We start from the raw sequence: 16,833 nt of genomic DNA, 5'->3' as shown, positions 1-16,833 counted from the left end.
AAGCTTGCCAAAATAAAATGAAAACTGCTTCCAATGCTATAGGACATTTGATAAACCTATGCTTGTTCTTCAGAGATTAATATCAAATCTTATATTCTATAAGACTACCTTGAATCAATTTAAGTCCTTAGTATTTCAATCAAGATGGTGCTGTCTTAATGCCTCCCCTCTCTTTCCATGGAAGAAACATGAGAGGCCATTTAAAGCGACTAGCAAAGTATTGGGCCAAGAAAGCTTTCCAAGAGTTGAAAGTCAAGCATTATAAGCAGTTTTGGTTGGATCCAGCTAAAGTACTAATGATGACTGTTGTATATGTGACATAACTTAGCAATTAGGCCCAAGTTTAAAATATATTTATAAAGTAGGTGACGCATTTTACCTTGGATCTGATACTGATTGATGCCAAACCTGAAAAATATTGCAAGTTATTGAAATGTATCTCATCTCACACTCTGGAGGCAGGAAGCATATTTCCGCTGATGGGTGAGTCCCGGACCAGAGGACACAGATTAAAAATAAGGTGTAGGCCATTTAGAACAGAGTTGAGGAGAAACTTCTTCACCCAAAGAGTGGTGAGTGTGTGGAATGCTCTGCCCCAGAAGGCTGTGGAGGCCAAGTCTCTGGATACTTTCAAGAAAACGTTGGATAGAGCTCTTAAGGATAGTGGATTCAAGGGTTATGGGGATAAGGCAGGAACAGGATACTAATTGAGGATGATCAGCTATGATCATAATGAATGGTGTGCTGGCTTGAAGGGCAGAATGGCCTGCCCCTGCACCTATTGCCTATTATCTGTTGTCCTTAAGAAGCCAGGATTGTTGTTCTTGCTTCAGTTTACTTCAGTGTTTATAAGTTCATCTGATAGACTGTAGAGGACATTACTTTCCACAGAAGCATACAAACTGTGGTCAATGAGATGTATTTTTATGTTGACTCCTAAGGTTGATGACTACATAAAACAGGCTGAACATCGCTATGTTAGGATTTCACTACACGTCTGCTATTTAATAAGGCCTACCGACCCTTAAGTGGAAAAGACTAATCCAGATGTGTAGTTATTATAACAACTATCAACACAGATAGAAAGGCTAGTTAGCTTAACATCTATAGGAATGAAAATGTGGTCATTATGGATAATACTAGTATGCATTTAAAGAAATACATTAAAAGAAATAAGTTTAAAGAAGCTATGTTTGACAAACCTCATGGCATTCCTTAACTGTGTAATGGACATTGTAGATTGGTAAAATGCTGCTGATGTAGCAAAAATAAAGTCTCCGAAAGCCTTTGACATGGTGCAATCTAGAAAATGACTTCAAGCACATAGAATTAGCAGGAATATGGTGAACAGAATTAGAAGGGAGCAAGCAGAGATTAAGAGCTAAGGGGATCTTTACAGAGTGGCCTGCACAGTTCACTATTGGAACTTTACCTGCTAACTGGATTGAGCAAGAATTTAGTTATATGAACATGAGGAATAGGAACAGAAGTAGGTCATTCAGCCCACTGAATCTGCTTCTCCAATCAATAAGATCATGGCTGATCTGATAATCCTCAACTCCAATTCCATTTCTTTTCCCCATAAATCTTGATTCCCTCGTTGATTAAAAGTCTATCTCAGCCTTGAATATAGTTAGTGACCCAACATCTACAGACCTATTCCCTCTTCCGTCTCCCTACCCCTGAGAGAAAAGAGTTCTGCTCATATGTGTGTGGGTGACCCTGTTACTCTGAGATTATGCCTTTTGGTTTCAGACCCTCTCACAAGTGAAATAATTTCTGCATTTATCCTGTCAAATCCCTTACATATTTCAATATATTTCTGATTTGTCTAAGCTCCAATGACTACAGACTCAAATTACTCAATCTTGCCTCACAAGACAGTCCCTCCATATCTGTCTAGTGAAACCTCTGTGGACTGCCTCCAAAGCCAGCTTATCCTCATTTAGAGAAGGGGCCCTAAGCTGTGGTCTGATTGGTACCTTATATAGTTTTAGCAAGACCTCCACACCTTTTATACTCCATTCCATTTGAAATAAAGGCCAACATTCCATTTGCCTTCCTTATCACCTCCTGAACTTGAATGCTTGTATACTGTGATTTATGCATCAGGATTCTGAAATTTCTCTGTATTGTCACTTTCTGTAATCTTTCCAAATTTAAATAATCATCAGTTCATGTATTCTTCCCGTCAAAGTGCATAACCTCACACTTTGCTACATTATAGTCAATCTGCCAAGTTTTTGTCCACTTGCTTAACCTGTCCATATCTTTTTGCAGACTCTTAGAATTATCTTCACCACTTGCTTACCAATCTGTTTTAGCGTTGTCTGCAAACTTGGCTATTGTACATTCATTTTCTTTATCCAAGTCATTAATATGTATTGTAAATAATTGTGGTCCCAGCACTGATCCCTCTGGCACTCCAGTAGTTACAGGTTGCCATCCTGAACTGTCCTCCTTATCTCACCTTTCCTCTAATCCTAATCTTCTATCAATGCCAACATACTACGCCCAGCACCATGAATACTTTTTAACATTAAGAAGCCTAACATGTGGTATTTTATCAAATGCCTTCTGAAAATCTAAATATGTTACATCCAGTGCTTCCCCTTTATTTATCCTGCTTGTTACCTCCTTGAAAGTTACCTCAGATCACGCATGATTTCCCCCTTGTGAAGCCCTGTTGGATTCTCCTTGATGTTATTATGTTTTTCTAAATACTTGGCCATATATTTGAATCTAATATTTCCCTAATGACAGACATTAATGAGCCTATGGTTACCTTTATTGTTCTTCTTCCCTTTTTAAATAAAGATGTTACATTTGCAGTTTACCAATCCTCTGGGACCTTTGCAGAATATATCAAAGATTATTACCAATGCATCCACTATATCTGTAGCTACATCTTTTAATGTCCAAAGATGCATCCCATTATAGTGATCTTTATTCCCATTTGTTTTCCTAACATTTTTTTCTCCAGTGATAGTTATTGTGTTCATTTCCTTTGCTCTTTTGCCTATTGAATATTTAGGAACTTTGGAATGAAATTAATGCCTTCTACAATGAAGACTGGTGAAAAATATTTAATCGACTCCTCTGTCATTTCTGGATCCCCATTATTACTTTTCAAGCTAGTTCTCTTTGGCCTTTCTCTTCCATTTTTATATGTTTAAAAAAGATCATTTTGTCCATCTTGCCATTACTTGCACGTTTATCCTTGAAGTTTACCTTCTCCCTTTTTTTTGGTTTTCTTTTGTTAGTTTTAGGAACTTTCCCAATCTTCTGTCTTACCTGTTGTGGTTCTGTTCGCCAATTTGTGTTGCAGACATTTCGGTCCCCTGTCTAGGTGACATCCTCAGTGCTTGGGAGCCTCCTGTGAAGTGCTTTTGTGATGTTTCCTCTGGCATTTACAATGGTTTGTCTCTGCCGCTTCCGGTTGTCAGTTCCAGCTGTTCGCTGCAGTGGCCGGTATATTGGATCCAGGTCGATGTGTTTGTTGATAGAATCTGTGGATGAGTGCCCTGCCTCTAGGAATTCCCTGGCTGTTCTCTGTTTGGCTTGTCCTAAAATAGTAGTATTGTCCCAGTCAAACTCATGTTGCTTGTCATCCACGTGTGTGGGTGTGTAGCACCCGAGCTACAAAACTTCTCACAAACCTTTGTCTTACCATTAATCTTTGCCTCATTGCATGTTGTTTTCCTTCAATTTAATGTGATACTTAACTTCCCTGGTTAATCATAATTGACATCCCTGGTTAATCATAGCTAGCTTGTATCTGTCCAAGCATTCTTCTTTTTCACAAAGTTATGTATTTTCTCAGAGCCAAAAACTATTTTCTTAAACATCTGCCATTTTTCCTCAAGTGTCTTTGCTGCTAAGCTCATTTCTGAGTCCACTCCAGATACCAAAGTCCTCATTTCTTAGTAATTGCCTTTATTTAAACTTAGGATAGTTGTTCCCAATCCAAGTTCCTTCCTATCAATTCTACCATGTTATGGTCACTGTTTCCTAAGGGAATTCCTAATTGATTAAATTTCAAGTCAATTTCTCCTCAAATAGTGTGATCTACTACGATGTCCAAGTGGTCAGCTGAGGGTGCTCTTTGCCAGTAGGCTTTATTTAAGGCAAAGTTGCATTATTATTTAAATGATTTATGCTGTAAATAAGGTATAACAGTGATGTGTATATCCCCTGAATTACGTTTCTATATTTCTTATTTTGACTTTGATTAAGCAGACCTCTTGATTCTGTGAAATTCTCCTGCACACTCCTGGTCTCATAGGTGCCAGACAATAAAACATGTACTGTATATTTATGGAAGGGGCGTGGTGCTAAGGACAAATGAAAAAAATCACGTGATATTAAGAACGCATTTTGCTTTTTAGTCTCCACAATACCAAACAAAAACCAATAAAACTTACGAATGACACATACTGATCAGTCTCATCTCACGTACTTCAAAACAGAGCTCCAGTACAACCAGATGGTTAATTTCCAAGTATTATTTTTCATCCTGGAATTTTTTTGCTGGCTTGTCTAAGGCTTGCTTTTTTAACATTTATTTCCAGGATGTGGGTGTCTGTTGGATGTGGTTCCAATCAAGCTGCTGCTATGTACTGGATGGTGCCAAGTTTCTTGGGCATTGTTAGAACTGCACCCATCCAGCCAATGATATCGCTATGGGGCAAGGCAAAAGGTAGGCTCCATGAACTAGCTCAGCAAATACAGGATATGAACTATAAAGTTGTTGCTAATCTATACCATGCTCTAACCAGTTCGCCTATTGAGCAAATAAATCCCTCTGTTGCAGCTTGGTAAAACTGATAGAAAAAAACCTGGTGGAATTCTAGCTTTAATTATAAGAGGCACAGAACAAAGAGAGTTTACAATAAGTCTTTATGAAGCGTTAATGAATTGTAGTTAGAATATTGCATTCGAGCTGTCCGAAAGTATAAAGTCCTTAAAAAGTGTATAGCAGAGATTCACTGACAATCTGCTTGCTGTGAAGAAACATAAATAGATAGATAGGAATATAGACTAGAAGTTGGCCATTCAGCCTGTTCTGCCATTCAGTGAGATCATGGCATATCTAATAATTTTGTATTGCACTTTGCACTTTGCAATTCACTTACCAATTAAATATCTGTCTAACTCAGGCTTGAACCTACCACGTGACCCAACCTCCACACTCCTCTGCAGCAAAGAATTCCACAGATTCGCTATTCTCTGAAAGAAACAAAATTCCCCTCATCTCTCTTTTAAATTGGCAACTTCTTATTCTGAGATTGTACCCTCTGCTCCTAAACTCTCTCAAAAGGGAAAACAACCTTTCCACACCTATCCTGTCAAGCCCCTTAAGAATCCTTCATGTTTCAATAAAGTCGCCTCTCATTCTTCTAATTCCAATGAGTCCAGCCCCAAACTACTCACCTTCTCCACAAAGAAAAATCTTTCCATATGTGAGATCAACCTAATGAACCTTCTCTGGACTGCCTCCAATGCCAGTGCATACTTACTCAGATAAGCAGCCCAAAACTGTTCAAAAGATTCCAGATGTCATCAGATTACTGCCTCGTATAGTTTTAGCACGACTTCCCTATTTTTACACTTAATTCCCTTTGAAATTAAGCTGTATATTTTATTTGCCTTCCCTATTATGTGCTGATCATGTAGGCTAGCTTTTTGTAACTTATGAATAGGAACCCCTAAATCTCATTATGCTGCAGTTTTCTTCAGTCATTCTCAATTTAAATGATATTCGACTAACCTTTATTCTTCTTTCCAAATGTACATAACCTTTCATTTTTCCACATTATACACAATTGCCAAGTTTCTGCCCATTTTCCTAACCTGTCTGTATCTCTCTGTAGACTCTTTGTGTCATGCTGATCACGTCTTCCCATCTAATTTGCATAATCCAGTGAAAGTACATTCACTTATCTCATTCAAGTCATTAATATATATGGTAAATCTCTGTGGCACCAGCACTGATTCCTGGGGCATACCATTAGATGCAGGGTGCCATCCTGAGCATGCCTTTACCTCAAGTCCCTGTCTTCTACTCATTACCCAATCCTCAATTCATGCCACTATATTACTCCCAACACCATGGAGTATTAGTTGTTAAGTAGCCTTACATCAAATACCTTTTGTTTACTGGTTCCCTTTTACTGAATTTATCCTGCATGTTTATCCTTCAAGAATTTCAAGAAATTTTCCAGGCATGCCTCCCTCTACATGAAACCATGCTGACTTTGCTTGAGTATATTATATATTTTATATTTTTATATTTCTAAATGTTCATCTATTTCATCTTTTGTAATAGACTCTAATACTTTCCAATGACAGATGTTAGGCTAACTGCCCATAGTTACCTGTGTTTTTGACTCCCTCCTTTTTTGGAATAAGGGTGTTACATTGGCTGTTTACCAATCCTCTGAGACTTTCCTATAATCTAAAGATACTTAGAAGATTACTATCAGTGCACCCACAATCTTAGCAACTATCTCCCTTAATATCCTAGGATGACTTTGAAAAAATAGTAGAAAATAGGGTCAAAGGGAGAACAAATGGTAAAAGGTATAATTAATGATTCTTTGATTAATGCAAACTGTACTTGGAACTTGTCTGCCATTATTTTTCACTATCTTTTTCAGTAAACTTCTTTCCCAGTCCATTCCAGCCAACATTACTTTCATTCTGTTGTAATTACCCTCTGGCTCCATACCCGACTTTCTCACTCTCAAACTGAATGGTAAATTCTGCCACATTATGGTCATTTCAGTCCTGGGGAACTTTTTATTCTGAGGGATTTTATTGAACCTGCCTGACTACACATTGCCAGATCGAAAATAGCCTGATCCCTGGTTGAATCCACAACATTTTGTTCTCAGAAACTATTCACAATACATTCTATGAGTTCTTCCTTATGGCTACCTCTGTCAATTGAATTTTTCCACTCTACAGGTAGATTAAATAATTAATATAGTGCCTTTTCATGTGCTCTCAGAATTTTTTTCTCTATCCTACACTAGAGCTATTTTTAAATACTCACAAGAGTGCCTTTTTCGAGTCTTTACATTACCCGTCAACATTTTGAACTCTCTAGCATCACCACAGGCCAAAGGCCGGGGTGGTACAGGTGTTATATGAGGCTTGGGTATTGGTGGTCTTCCATCAGTTTGGTATCTGGACTGGCCCCCCCCCCTTTTTTTATTTTTATTTATTTTTTTTTTTGGTGGCAGTTGGCCAGTCCTAGTCTCCAGCCAGAGCTGGTTAACGGTAGTTTGCTCACTTATCACTGAAGAGTTGTAATACTTTGAGTGTCAGTGATAATGTGAGTCTGGATGTGTTTAGGGCAAAGCTTTTGAATCTTTCAATGCCAAAGACATTTGTGAGGCCCAGCCACGCACCTCATGTGCCTATCATGAAGCCAAAGTACTTGGGTTCAGAGCCTCCCGTCAATACTGTTATCTCGGCATTAAGGTACTTATATTTCTTGCTTTTCTCACACCATGCTATTTCCACTGCTTTGCTGTCATTCTCATACCGCACTGTGACATCGACTGCCGCTATCTTTTGATCTTTCTTGAATATGAGATTGGGTTTTCACAGTGAGCTGTCTTTTGCAAATAACCTGGGTTCAATGTATGATGTCCAGCCATATTTACTGACATGCTTTTGCAGCTAGTCTGCGACCTTATTATGGCATTTTATCTGAGCGTTTTTGCCAGCATCCTGAGATGTGTGAGACGGTCTCAACTGCCATCTCACACCTTTGGCAAGTTTTGTTTCTATTCGGTCTTCCCCTTGATAGGATAGCTCTTGTTGGGTACAGATTACACTGCAAGAGCAAGCTGTTTGTAAACTGTGAGGATTTCTGTCGGATTGCTGACTTCAACCACGAGTTAGAGATCCTGTCATCCCTGAAATACTGGATGCCTGCCCCTTAACATGCCAGCTTTCGCCACTTTTCAAATTCCCATTCTCACCATCCTGCATACCTGTTGAGTGGTTTCTGTTGCCCGGCGTCTGCCTTTTGGAGTGCTGGCATAATGGCCTGGATGTGGGTCATTGGGTCCATTTCCCCTTCGCTGCCATCTTGGCAGCTGTGTAGGAAATCTTTAATTTCTTTAAGGACTTTGAGCTTGTGCAGTCCCGCAATAGTGTGTGTGTTGTATTCTCCTTTATACTGAAAGGAGGCCTGAATTATCACATCACTGGACATCTCAAGTTCCTCCCATTTGTGAACAATTGCGGATGGAATTTGCGCCTCCAGTTTTGGGATGCCGAGATCACCGTTCCTGTTGCTGGCATACAGGACTCCATCAGCAGTATGAGGTGGAAGGTGGAGGAATTCTTTTGTGGCGTTATGGATGATCTGGTCCAGTTTTATAAGTGTGCATTGAGCTGCTATGGATAGGATCAAAGGGAATGGTGTTTTTAGGATTTCTAGGCGTTGCCTTGGTCAGAGAGATGCTGCCTGTATTCCTTTAACCCAGGTCTTAAGCCTCTCCTCCCATTCTCCTTCTGACAATCTTGCCTACGGATTAATACGGGCACCCAGGTATTTCTCTGTATTGCCTGTGGGTATATAAGCTATGGATTTGTTCACGGCTTCCAGTTAACGGAGTGGTTGTATAGGAAGGCCTTCCTCTTAAATGTAAAGTGGAAGCCCTTAGTCTTTGCGATGTTAATACTGAGACCTGTATGGTCACAATATGACTGGAGCAGCTTCAGATTCCTCGCCATTCCGGTGTGAGAGTCACTCAGAACGGCTATGTCATCCGCGAAGGCCAAAGTCGAACTGTTGACTCTTCTGCCGCCCGGAGGCATGGCAACCCCTGAGTTGGCCTTCTCCAGAGAGGATCCAGAGCAATGTTAAATAATATTGGTGAGAGTGGGTCGCCCTGCTTTACGCCCCTCTCAATGTTTATTGGGGTGGTATAGTTACCGTTCCCTTCCATCCCGGTTGTGTTGCCAGTGTAGAGATCCTTGATCAGACCTACAAAGACTTTGGGAAGTTGTGCTCTTTGTAAAGTTTTCAGTATTAGCTTGTGGCCAATCGAGTCGAATGCTTTCACCAGATCAACAAAGACAACTGCAAGGTCCTTGCGATTATGCTTTGCTCCCTTAATGATGTTCTCAAGGATGACAATGTTTTCATCACATCTAAAAACGCTTTTGCCTGTGTTAATTTCGACTGTTTCATTGAGTCGTTTTGTCATTATTTTCGTGAACAGTCATAGCAACATCGAACCAATAGTTATCGGCTGCCAGTTGTCGAGGTTTTTCAGGCGGTCCTCACACTTAGGAATCAAGACCATTCGACTCTTTTTCAGTCATTCAGGTATCATGTTTGATTTGAGCCATAGGGAGAAGAGCCAGGGTAGACGAGTTTCCTCCTCCTCGTGAATTGATCGTACTTGCTCAGTTTCAGGCCATCTGGTCCAGCGGCAATGTGCTTGTCTATCCCCTTGATGGCCGCCTTGACCTCTTCTACCTCTATGGGTTTCATCAAGGAGCCGTCATCTACGTTCCCAGTATATGGGGCATACTTACTGATATTTGATTTATGGTTTGGTATCGACAGTTTCTCTCAGAAACATGTCTCCAGTTTCTCTTTTGAGACAGGACACGCAGATGAGTTGGCGCTCCCATGATCTCGCGAGCTAGTTGGCGCTGGTTGGTTTTGTAGAGCTGCTGTGTCACTCTAAACAGCACTCTATGTGCTGCCCATCTTTTCTTTGCCCCGGTATTATTACCGGTCTTTTTGTATTTTTTAGCCTGGTCTTTTTGAGGCTTGTAATGGAAAATTAACAAAATTAACATTTTCTCTGAAATCCATTTACTCTGAAATCTGAAAGACAATGCTTTACTAAATTTAAAACTTTCTGACACTTTGCTGAAGGCTGCAGTCGAGGGACAGCAAATCTCTGCGGAACTTTGTAAACATTCAACAAGGGAAAAATATAGGAACAGTATGTCCACAACAAAAGAATAACAACTCAAATCTTCATAGTCTTTGTCCTTGAGAGTGTGATATGAAACAGTATAAGGCGAATATCTGAATTATGCTCAGGGCCCTTGCACAAGGCATTTTTGTCAAGTGCATGTGGTCCCTCTGCAATGCAGAGGTTAAAAAAAATTAATAAAGCTTTTTGGTTGCTCTTGCTAATAGTTGAGTCAAATCCATTTAATTTCCACAACAGGCTTACTTCATTTTTTCTGTCTCTCCCTACTAATAGGTCGTTAATACTTTCCATCAGTCCAACCTCTAGGGCAAGAGTATCCGGGTCATTCCACGCGCTCAAGAGCTCCTCAGCTTGTGTTACGTCCACCTATGTCCCTATGCTCCGGAATTGAGGCTGGTGTTGTGCGGCTGGCTCTCTAGCGTGGGTTTGGATCATCGGAAATTTCCCAGTCACTCTCCGCCTCCGATTTGTGCGAGTCGTTAGTTATGCTCAACTCATTCAGGGTTTGGACCTCCATCGGGATGTCTACAAGGCATCTGCATTTCTCTGAGATTTTCCTGGGTACTTTCAGTTTAAGGATTAAGAATTTATTAATGAATTTGCATCCTGCAAATTCCACTTCTAATTCCCTCAGGTGTGCTACCTCCTTCTGTGACCATACGCAATCACTTGTCCCTGGTTTGCCCTTGACTTTGAATGCAATTTTGAGGCATTTTTCATTCCATAGAATAGGATGCTAATGCCTCTCGTGTTGACAAAGTCCCGCCTGAGTTGTAAACCATAGGTCACACGCGCTACATGCGAAGTGCCCTGTTGGAGAGAGTTTCTTACCTTTGCATTTGGAGTAATTGCAGGAGATTGTGTGGTACTCTCCTGCTTCGTTGCAGCATGAACATTTTATTCGGATGTTCTTGCTTTGGTGCACCTTAGTCATGTGGATCTTGAACAGGCTCACCGTGGGGAAGAGGGTGTTGCAATCCTTTGGGACTCCCAACTACTCTCACAGTGTTATTTATTATCTCCATCATAAGGATTACCTTTTCCAATGCAAGACCATTTCTTGCTATTGTACTTATTCCATCACACACTAACAGAGCTATCCCACCTCACCTTCCATTCTGCCTATCTTTTCAAAATGTCTCATATCTGTGTGTATTTGGTTCCCAGCTTTGATCTCCTTGTAACCATGCCTCTGTAATGGCAATAAAATCATATCCATTAACTTCTACTTGTGTCATTAATTTGTTTTGTTCCAAATATGGCATCCATTAAGTAAAGGGCCATTCATTTTACTTTTATGTTTGTGCCATTTTAACCCCCCTTTTCCCTATTTTCTGCTTTTTTTAAATGTTTGTATATGTTATCACTTGCTGTCCCACTCTGAGCAACATTACCTACCTGCCCTGCAATGCTGCCATATACGTTTGCTTTGTAAGTGTATGTTTCTCCTCTCCCAAACCCACTCCCTGTTCAATTTAAGTTAAAGCCTTGTCGAGAGCCATATTGATTCACAGTGGTCCCAGTACAATTCAAGTCAAATCCATCCCATCAGAGCAGCTCCCTTTTATCCAGTACTAGTGCCTGTGTCCCATGAACTGAAACTCATTCCTCTCACACTAACCTTTGAGCCACACATTTAACACCTTGACTTTATTTACCCGATGTCATTTGTCATTGGCTCAGATAGTAATCCCAAGATTGTTATCTCAGAGGGTCTGCTTTTGCATTTTGCTCCTAACTGTTCAAAATCTTTCAACAGAATTCTTTTCTCGACCTATCAATGTTGTTAGTAACAAAGCAAAGGTCGACAACTGGATTCTTTCCCTCCCTCATCAAGTTCCTCTCCAGTCATGAGCCTTTTAACATTGGCATCAGTTTGGTAATGTAGCCTTCAGAACTCCCCCTCATGAATGCAGAGAACAGCATCCATCCCCTAATTACATCATTCCCTAACATTACTGCATTCCTATTTTCTCACACCACTTGAATGGCTCCCTGTACCATGGGGTTATGGTCTGTTTCTTCATTCTCCTCCCTTGCAAGAAGCTCATTACTGTTGGACAACTGCAAGAGCTGAGATTCCTTGAAAAACATTCTTTAGTTTATATTCTATACCCCACTGATGAAGATAAGCATGCCATATGCTTTATACACCACCTTATCTACTTACATTGCCACTTCAAGGGAACTATGGACCTATATGCCTAGATCCCCCTGTATGTGATGCTTCTAAGAGTTCTGCCATTTATTCTACTTCCCTCTCTATTCCCACATGTGAGAATGTGAAATTTCTTATGCCTTAACAGATATGGTCACACCACCAACCGATATTCAAGAACATCTGGGACTTAGAATTGACATCTGGAAATTCTTTTATTGCACAATCTGTGGGCTTCCATCTGTAAGCAATTGAAAGAAGCTTAGCTTAATATATTAGAATATACCATACATCTTTCAATGCAAGTTGTGTATAGCATTGTAGTTTTGACAAAGGATACATAAAACTTCAATAGTATCTAATGATCATGGTTAAGTTGTAATTAAATAATTAATTCTTTCCTTTTAGTTGATGAAGCAAATCTGAAACTGAATGCTGACATGCCCCAGGTCCGAGTCTTGAATTCTGCAGAACTGCTTGATTACAGTCAAGCTGGCAATAGATATGCCACAATTAGCTTCAGCATCTGTGGGCCAGGGAGGGGAAACATCAGCCAGGTTCCTATTTCTGCTCACTGACTTGTGGAAAAGCTCAATTTGTGGTTTAAAAATGAAGGCAGGGATTATCTTAGTGGGAGAGATACTTGACAATTAAAAAGCTTGCATAGATCTAGATTCTCACATATAAGACAGCAAATCAACTTACAGAGGTCAACAACTTGCATTTATTTAATGCCTTTAACCATAGTAAACTCTCCTAAAGTTCTTCAAACGCAATGTGACACCAAGTTACAGATGGAGTTTCAGGGCAGGTGATCCTCAAGAACAATACTTTTCAATGTTCCTGTAAACTTGATGGTGTGACAATGCTGTGACTTTAACAGGTGCATTTTGCACTTTTTTTAATGAAGAGAGCTTGAGACAGAGGTGAAAGATGGTTTGTTCCAGTCCACCAAAGTAAACAACTTGTAGGGCCTTAGTTTTTTTTAAACTTGGAACAATAGAAGTGGCATGAATGGGTGGAGTCATGCTCGCACAGACCCAGGGTTTTAGTTTAGATTTTAGCAGTTGTTGTGGTTTGGGAGTTGACTGTGAAAACTGTCTCTCTTTCTCTTTCTCTTTCTCTTTCTCTGCTACAGCTAAAAAGCTTAGGTTTTCTCTCTGCCAGAATGGCATGTGACAATCTTTTTTACTGACTTTGCTTTTGCCAAGGATGTGTTTTTGAGATGTTACTATATTGGAAAAGTTGCTGTTCAGTAGTTAAATAATACATTATTTTGTTAAGTTTTCCAATTGGGTTAAGTTATTCCGATTCTTCTTTCTTTTATTTGTTGTTTAAATATAGGGTCAGAATAAAGTGTGTTTTCCTTAAAGCTGAGCAGTGTAATCAATCAAATTACATCTGGAACATAGCACCTTACACTTGCCTTTAAATAGGATAAAGGTTGGAGTCTGGGGCCACCTTCTTGATATATTTGTGGGGGGTTTGGTCTGATCCATAAAAATAGATGTTGACAATGAGTTCTCTAAATTGTATAGACAGCTATTTCTCCACTTTGCAACACCATTGCATCAATAAACTCAGGCTAACAAAATTTAAATTTCCCTTGTTAACTATGCTGTGGACAAAAATCACATCCCACCTCCAAAGAAAGGAATGATGTTGATGCATTTAGAATTAAGGAAAGAGCAGGTGTAAGATTTTGGAATGTTTCAAGAACAGGGACATCTGTTACTCTACTTCTCATACAGTACTTGTTATCAAAGCTCCCAAATATATGGTGTGTGATTTACTTTGTCAAATGAAACACTGCAGACCGCAGTGGCAGAATTGTGAATAATTTCAAGCATTTTACTTAACTGGAATGGTTAGGAGTAATTGACCTGGATTTTGTAGTGGTAATGGTGGTGAGTGGGTCAGTATTCATTGTCATTAGTTCATTCACATGGACAGCAATTTCAGGAGTCCAGTCATATGTAGAGTAAATTGGAAGTCCAGAGGCTGCTGTCAATGATTCTATACTGCTTCAGTCACCTAGACTGCTGTCAATTGGAAACATTGAACTAATTAAAAACTTCCACTCTTATTCTCTTCATCTCACTTTAAAAACGCATGTAAAGTGTAAACTTTATTGTTTAAGGTGTACTGGGATTTTAAACACCATATTCAGTTCATTATTACAGCTAAACAGAATCATGGACCTTAAAGTCTAAATATTTTATTTATTGAATAACAATTTTTTTCTATTATAAAAGAAATCATGTAATACGTTTAAAACTATACATTGTAAAAATATTTTAATGAAATGCTAACTTAAAACTTAAACATTTGTACATGTCTGAAAAGTTTATTTGGTCATTTGTAAAATTTATAAACTAAATGTGAAGGAATCAGTGTGTGGTTTGCTATCTATGTGAATACTTCAATGTGACTGGCTGTTATACTTGTTGACATTATTGTTTCTGAATGATTAGAGATCCCTCAGAATTGGCGTCAGATTCAATCTGGCATCCAGAAAGGGCAGCTCAGTGCAAAAGAGATTGTTAAATTGTTATCAGCAGTTTTCTTCAAAGTCAGTGCCAAGTTATTTTGCTTAAATGTTAGCACAAAATCCAGCTGAATACTCTGGACAGAATAATAAGTCCTGCTCTACCAGCTGGAAAATTAGATGTAATTACATTTGGTGAAATTATCATATTTATATAATAGTCCTTTGCCTATTTTAATCATTTATTTTGAATGAGTTCTTGCAGCTGGTTGACCTTGAGGCCAGACCTTTAAAATTATTAGCTCAGCAGGAGATGCATTTTTGACTTTGCTTGATTGATATCTTTCAGTAATTATAAGTCATTTGATTTGTGATCTCTTTTGTCAAAGTCTCAATGGTTATTTTGACAATATTAGGGGTGAAGTGTTTGAAGCTTGCGTTATTGATACTCTATGGGTTTATTTAATTTATACCTCTATAGTGTTAGGTTTTTTTTTGCTCAGCAGTTTTGCATTTGCCAATATTACTATATGTGTGAATAGATATAGAATGGATATGAGTTGTCATTAAGTTGGCATGAACAATGTAAGGGGCCATGGGGGTAGTTTGGAGGCACCGGTAATATAAGGGAGCATAAGTGGAATTTTTGAGAGGGCATGAGTTGACGTTGAAGGTATATAGACCATGCATGTATAAAGGGTGAGGATTAGATAGCCTAACATCATTTAACACAAATGGACAAAGTGCTAGAGAACTGAGGTGGGCCTTTCAACCAGCACACCTCAGCACTTGCCTACCTACATTGCCATTGATGCTCTGTTTCCAAGGTTGTCAGGCGCAAATATCTTCCATAAGCAACCCCGTTTCCCCCTCCCCTCCCACCCCACCCCAGCATACAAATAAAATTTACATGCCCTGTCGAATCTTTAATGGAGCCATTCCAGTGAGTCAGGAAAATCCCCAATTTGAGCCAGTTGCCTTGGTAGTTGAAATCAGGTGAATGGATTACAAGGAAACAATTGTAATGTTTGCTCGCTATAGAGTCTGATGGATTGTTGGATGAAACAAATGTTTTTCATTTGCTAATCTCGCCAGATGTGTTGCTATATGTAGATGGGGGAAACCTGTTTCCTGCTGGAGCTAAATGTGACAGGAGAATTCCCTCGTAATGATCGATACAAGAGCTTCAGAAATCAGATCTCTCAGCTGTCCAGATTAAAGACAGTTTATAGTAGGATTTTTTAACATTCATTCACGGGATGAGGATGTCACTGGCTGGGCCAGCATTTATTGCCCATCCCAGAGGATAGTTAAGGATCGTGGATCTGGTGTTACATGTAGGCCAGAGCAGATAAGAATGGCAGTTTCCTTTCCGAAAGGACATTAGTGAACCAGATGGGTTTTTCCTAATAGTCGATTCATGGTCATCATTAGACTCTTAATTCCAGACTTTTATTGAATTCAAGTTTTGCCATCAGCCATGGTGGAATTCAAACCTGGGGCCCCGAAACATTGCTGAAAATATGTTGCTGGTTAAAGCACAGCAGGTTAGGCAGCATCCAAGGAACAGGGAATTCGACGTTTCAGGCCAGAGAATCCTGATGAAGGGCTCTGGCCCGAAACGTCGAATTTCCTGTTCCTTGGATGCTGCCTAACCTGCTGTGCTTTAACCATTAACACATTTTCAGCTCTGATCTCCAGCATCTGCAGACCTCACTTTTTGCCCCGAAACATTACCTAGATCTCTGGATGAACAATCCAGTGATAATATCAGTGAGCCATCGCCTCCTCTTAATTATTACAAAATATCCAAGGAACTTTTGTTTATTTGTTGGCAGGGTTTTTTTGTAAGTACTAATACCATAAAGATATATAATTTAGTTTGTACCTTAAATAAAGCCCCTGCTTCCTTCCAATTTACAAAATGAGCCTGTGTGGCATAGTCACTTAATGACTTTATTATCTGACCTTTGCTTAAAACTTGAGCTGTAAAACTACTGCCTTTTTGGAGCTTGTTATTTTAAAACTGTACAGAATTAAATACACAGCCTTTCGTATGATTGCTAAGGCTCAGTTGGTCGTGCTTTTTACCTTTGAGTAAGAATGTTGAGGGTTATGTTGCCCTCCATCATAAAGTGTGGGCTCACACTGCAGTGTAGTGGATTTCTGCATTGTCAGCAGTGCCATCTTTAGGATAAGGCATTAAACTG

General features: G+C 39.5%; 1 long non-coding RNA gene across 1 annotated transcript in view; it reads left to right on the top strand.

Moving 5' to 3' along the window:
- The first annotated feature begins 4,668 nt into the window (after nt 1-4,668).
- Nucleotides 4,669-16,833, top strand: part of LOC132820882 (uncharacterized) — a 32,911-nt gene continuing 20,746 nt past the window's right edge. Inside the window, exon 1 of the long non-coding RNA XR_009645253.1 lies at nt 4,669-4,699. This is a non-coding gene — a long non-coding RNA (uncharacterized LOC132820882). The remainder of the gene's footprint in view (nt 4,700-16,833) is intronic.

Source organism: Hemiscyllium ocellatum, chromosome 12 (genome assembly GCF_020745735.1).
Source record: "Hemiscyllium ocellatum isolate sHemOce1 chromosome 12, sHemOce1.pat.X.cur, whole genome shotgun sequence".
NCBI classification, from domain to species: domain Eukaryota; kingdom Metazoa; phylum Chordata; class Chondrichthyes; order Orectolobiformes; family Hemiscylliidae; genus Hemiscyllium; species Hemiscyllium ocellatum.
Note: the sequence above shows the minus strand (reverse complement) of the source record. Positions and strands in the feature narration are given on the sequence as shown.